Genomic DNA, 6000 nt, shown 5'->3' on the forward strand with positions numbered 1-6000 from the left:
TGCTAGACAAAAGAGGGGCTCGCTACAGAAACATAATGAATCAGTAGGAAATGCAACTCTATGCAATTCCACTGCTTATGGGATGAGCTTTCCTGGTTAGTCAAAAGCGACTCCCAGACCTGCTCCCCTCCAAATACATACTTATACACACATGCATTTGTAAATATATAAGTTATGCATTTATACCAATACATTGACTTAAATGTATACCAACATAAGATAAAAGGCATTTGCTAGGCAAAGCAAATTATTTGACTCTCATCATCAACATATAGAGATATACTTACAGGCTTACAGATTCAGTTACATGGACAAACCCGGGGCTTTAAAGCATCCACACTTTGTGAATGGACTGCTTTTAAACTTGTCTGCCCAAAAACTGTGGATGAGCACACCATGCTCCATCTGTAACTTATTTACAGGAGACCAGAGTTTGATGCCATATGATACCATCTCATTTTGTAGTACAGACGGGAATTTCATAGTTAACAACCCCGATGTCTCCACATGTATTCTAAAGTTGTGTACTATCAGGACAAATATAGCTGAAATGCATTCACTAGTATCTGTCCCACTGCATGAAGTCTTTGGTATATTAGAAGCCCAAGCTAATATGCCAGGTTGTTTTGTTGGTTTTTTTTTTTTTAAAAACAGCCTTATCTGTTTTGCTTAATGTGAGGCTCCCCATGACCCTTTTATGGCAATAATTTCCTGCTAAAACTGAAGCCAAATCACATATGTTTGCATGCTTAAAACCTCAAAGGGAGATTTTAGCAAGGCCAAAATGTTATCCAGACCTTCTGCTACCAGATGTTCCTGGAAGTACGGTACCTCTAGCAAACATCTCATCCTGGTTTATTCCCTTTTCCAACACTAATTCAAAGACTTTGCCATACAATTAAGCTAGACATCATTTTATGCACTTCCAGGTAAGTATCAAGTGCCTCTACATAGAGGTCATAGGTACAGCATCTAGGAAGTAACTCTAACTAAAGGTAAAAAATACTAGTAACAAGGATACAACAATAAAGAGCAAGGAGACTAATCCTATATCAGAGTGCTTTGCTGCTTCTATTTAAGGAACTGCCATTCACAAATTCCAGTTTATTTTTTGCGTCATGCCATCTTTTTTTAAAGACACAAAAACCCTTCCACCCTTTAAACAGACAAAACCTCCTTCCACTACTAAATATGAACAGAAGCAGGGATCTAAATGGCTCATTAAACTTAGTTATAAAACAGAAGGGCTTAATGTATAAAACAGAAGGACTCAATCAGATATGCAACTTACACATAAATTGCATTTAACTATTTGCAACATCAGGTTAGTAAAGGGAGGCTTTTACAGACTACACCTCCCTAGACAAAGCATTTGCCACTTTAAAGGTCTTTTATTGAGAGAACAGCTATGTTTTTCACATAGTAACAATAGTTTAATACCCAGATCAGCAGTTTTATGGCTCAAGAACATCTCATTATAGTCCTCAGACATTAACACTCACTTCTCAGAAGCCATCTAACACAAAAATCTCAACTTGCTACTCAAAGAGAGAATGCAATTGCGGCAACCAATTCCCTTCCTCACTCCCTGTCCCTTGTGCCTCTGAACGTACTGAAGAGACATGTTAGTTCATAAATCATTTTCTGGTGAAGGCTGAAAAAATGTATCACATTCAAAGAACAGGTATTATGTCAAACCAAATAGCAGTGTTAAGCACAGCAACCAGGTTTCCTTGATCAGCTTCAATGTTTTAATAGTTTTAAGTTGTTTAAGATGGTCTATGACTGTAACAGATGTGCAGCGAAGAGCTTCAATCCAAAAGAGACACACTGACCAATCTCACGTGTAAAGAGGTCTTACAACAAAGTTGGGGACAGATTTTTTAGTAGGACATGCTGCAATAGGACAAGGAGTAGATTCAGACTAAATGGAAAAGAAATTTTTCACAATATGAGTGGTGAAACACTGGAACAGGTTGCCCAGAGAGGTTGTAGATGCCCCATCCCTGAAAACATTCAAGGTCAGGCTGGACAGGGCTCAAAGCAACCTGATCTAGTGGAAGATGTCCCTGCTCATTGCAGGGGGGTTGGACTAGATGACCTTTAAAGGTCCCTTCCAAACCAAAATACCCTATGATTCCATGTGTAATTTTCTTCAATAACACTGTGATTTGGAAGTTGGGTTTGCATCTGTTGACGAGAGCTTGTCAAACAATAAATCCAAGCCACTGCCAGCAATTTAACACTATTCTCAGATCCTACAGGTCTGCACATCACTAGGCTGCCTTGCCAGAAACATGCTGGACCATCAGAATCACCAATAAGAAAAATAAGCATTTCAACTGATTTAACTATTTCTAAGCAGATGAATAAAAACAGCTTCAAGCTTTATCCTGCTGTGTTTTTTGCTAACACCTACAATTCATTTGGAAGAAAAATTATTCCTATGTTCTCAATGCTTGCATCTACAATTTTTTTAAATTGTGTGTCTGCTGTGTAACACCGATCCCCACCACTGTTACAGAGCAGACACACAGTTTAAAAAACGGGCTGGGTAAGGAAGGAACCCAAGAGCTAAATGTGGAACACCAGAGCCTAGAGGAAAGGACAAGACTTACACATCAAACCTTATGGAAGGAACGCTGGAAGTCAGTTATGCTGGAAATCTGTCCAAGTGACAATGGTCAACGAGTTCAGTAGAAAAAAGCCCTCAAAGTTATCACTGACTGCGATTCTGATCAGCAACTTTTCCTGGGAGCTATCTGACAATTATTTAGGGGCTATTCAAATCATTAATACACATTTCTGACCAAAACCAGGCACAATCAATAGAGGAACAACAACATGCTGTCAGCATTCTTCTTAATTGGTATTTAACACTTGGACCTTTTAAAAAGCCTTCCTTGTTTTATTGCACATCTATAAAGCAATGTCATTTGCATCTAACAGACAATCTATGTTTCTTACAGCAACTGATGAAATTAGTTATCCAAGTACCTTAGTGAGATTTTAGGCAGAACTCAGCATATACCGCTCCTATGCTAACAAATAATAACTACTAAATTATTCACCAGTTTGATAGCAAGGCCTGACACCATGTTGTTTGAACAATATATGATTAAGTTCCAAAAGAGTTCAGCTTTCCATCTGTATTGGAAATGCTCCTTGTATCATGAAATATTTGGATATTTTGCAATACTGATACAGGAAAAGAAAGCATCATGATACTGCAAAGTTTCAGAGACAGACTAGAGACCTCTGCATGAGGTAAACCAACCATCAGCCCCCTCTTCACACTGATTTCAATTCACTGATGTTTGAGAGAATGGGAAAAAAAAAAACCACAAAAAAATAAACTATCAGCTGGAAGGGGCTTCAGCTCATGGAGGCCAAGAAAAAGTTCATTACCGCTTTCCGGCTCCCACAGCATCATAGATTTCTAGTCCCAGGACATGCCTTCCAGAGTATCAACATGTTCTTCTACCCTTTCCCCCAAGCCCTCCTGGTATTTTATATATGCATGGCCACCTACTCTCTGCTGGCAAGAGTGGTTAGCCTCATCAGCTGAAATAATAAGAAGATAATCTAGCTCCAGCGTTGCTTGCTTCCATTGTCTAAACAGACAAGCCGCATAGCTCTTCCCTAGACCTGGGGACTTGGCAATGCAGAACAGTGCTGAGTCAGACCACAGACGGTAGTGTACAATAGAACATGTGGCCAGCATCATATATAGTGGTAACATTCTGGTCAAAGTACTAATGTCACAATAATACCTAAGCTTTTGCTACCATGGCTCTCTGTATACAACAACATTTTTTCCTTTAACCAGGCTTTTCCAGTATTTAAATTCAAATCTACAGAACAAACAAAACCTATTTCCACCTGCATTCAGTATAGTAACAGTTGTAATCACTGCTTTTTGTAAGCTATACTATTGGCAGAATAAAACTGATACTGCATTTATTATTGGAAAAGACATGTGATAAGAGAACGTTGTTTCAACATTTGTTGTCAGAAACATAACAGCCCTATAAACTACACCTTTTAAAGGGGGAAGCTCATTATTAAAAAGTTGTCTTAAATTAAGACCTAGTCTAATTTTGCACTGTGCACACACACTCAATAACTTGAATCCCTAGAATATCCTTTGCTTTGAAGGGGCAGAAAAAGAGAGGACATGCAGTAGAAAGAGCTCTTGCTTACAAGTACTTAGCATCTGTAGCTTCTTCGCTATTTGAGTTAGTAAAGTTCTCTACCATTTATGAACAGATGTATGCCTCTGCAAAGCAGAAACCATAACAGCAACACTAGAAATTAGACAAGTCATAGCCGAGTCATACACTTTCTACTAGTTTTTAATTTGTACTTTGTGTAGAAGTACTGAAGAGACCAATCTGCCACATCTCCTGGGATGAAACAGCAATTTGCCTAGCAAGAACTCAGCCTGAGCAGGTGCTCCATAAGCTAGTGGAACTGCATCTGTGAGCAGTTAAGCAAATGAAACTACCAACACAAGCACTGTTTTGCACTACCTGACAGACATACGCATATAAATCTCAGGCTTTAAAAAGTTATGCTTTTATTTAGACACCTTAAAGTAAGTTCAAGGCAATTACTGATGCAAGCCTTCAACACTAACTGTACCTCAACATCCCTTGAAGGGTTCACAGTGATTCAGACAAAAACATTGCATGAATCATAACAGATCAGGCCAAAGCTATCAGACCTACCTGGTACAGAGATAAGATACAAGTGGCAGATGAATAGGGAGAAGCTTATGAATAAGACAAGCATTATTATAGTTCTTTCCAGAATGTTCTCAGCCTCCAGTTACTTGTGCCTCACCAGTCCCCTGAGCCAAAGGGTATATATTCACAGAAAAAAAAGTAAAGGACTCCCTACACACACCCCTCGATGTGCCTAAAACTCTTCATAGCTACTACATCTTGCAGCAGAGGGATCCACAGTATAACTACCTTTTTGTTTGGAGCCTGCTACTTTGTGGCCACAATTTCTACCTAAATGCAAACTAGGTACAACAGCCTGAAAATAGGCGAATCCCTACTTAACTTCTCTAGACTGTTCATAATTTGAAAGTCTTCTATTAAGTTCTTTCTCCTTCAATAAGGTCATTTCATACTTGCATCCTTCTTCTGAGGAGGATTGAGGGGGTGGGGGGCAGGACCAGAGGAAACAGCGATGTACACAGCACTGCAAATACAGACTGAGCAGTGGTATAACAGCATTTTTCTCTTCCCAGGATTCACCAGCTTTCAACTACTGTACAATGAAATTGTTTTAAACAACCTCAAAAATTCCTAAATATCTCAAATCTTAGGGACAATCCAGGACATAGAAGATCCACATTAAATTAGTATTTCCAAGTCTAATAGTCACCTACAAACAATTTTACTTGTATGACTCAAGTTACTGCAGAAACATGAAGTACTTCTCATGGCACAAGAAGTGAAGGTCATCTGAAAGCAGGCAGGAGTTTAGTACAACTGAACTCTTCCTGCTATTAATCACTTGTTCTGTTCAATATAACCATAGGCCATTAAGAAAAAGTTCCAGCACAAAACACAATGGGACCTAATTCTGAAAAGTTATCATTTATTCATACAGGAACTTTCCTTAAAAAAAAAAAGTCCCAAGCAAGTAAATAACCAGCACCATTCCATGGAAGCCTGCTTTATAAGCTTTCCATGATGACATTTACAAACTCCTTTTGAAAACTAAAACCAGGAATATTTACTTGGTATAAAGTCTTCTCCACATCAAACTCCCTCAAATCACTGACAAATGTGAAGCATGATTCTCTCTTATGAAAGTCGTACTGACTCTTACCATTAGCTTATTATCTATCCTCCACAATTCTGTCATTTTAGTAGCCTGCAGCTGTCCAGGCATCCTCACCACTTCTTTTAAGAGGAAACAGCCTACACTTTCCTATGCTGCCCCTCCTTAGCAGTGCAAGTAACAACCGCACCACAAATCAGC

This window comes from Charadrius vociferus, unplaced genomic scaffold, assembly GCF_000708025.1.
Source record: "Charadrius vociferus isolate BGI_N301 unplaced genomic scaffold, ASM70802v2 scaffold253, whole genome shotgun sequence".
In the NCBI taxonomy this organism is placed as follows: Eukaryota; Metazoa; Chordata; class Aves; order Charadriiformes; family Charadriidae; genus Charadrius; species Charadrius vociferus.